This window comes from Merops nubicus, unplaced genomic scaffold (assembly GCF_000691845.1).
Source record: "Merops nubicus isolate BGI_N331 unplaced genomic scaffold, ASM69184v1 scaffold36968, whole genome shotgun sequence".
Taxonomy (NCBI): domain Eukaryota; kingdom Metazoa; phylum Chordata; class Aves; order Coraciiformes; family Meropidae; genus Merops; species Merops nubicus.
The window spans coordinates 1-208 of NW_008628342.1; positions in this window are offsets into that span (position 1 = coordinate 1).

Here is a 208-nt window from a genome sequence, read left to right on the forward strand (position 1 = left end):
TCCTCAATAATTTATGTTTATTGACACACAGACTGGCATTGGAGCCGCGACCCCCCCCAACAGCACCACCGCGAGATCCACAACCGGCCCCGGCCCCACCCGCGGCGCGGGGGCAGCGGGGACCCTCTCTCCAGGCAGCTACGGCCGGGGGACAGCCCCCCAGTCCTGCTAGCGAAGGCCAGGCAGTCCCCAGCCAGGCCTCCATCAC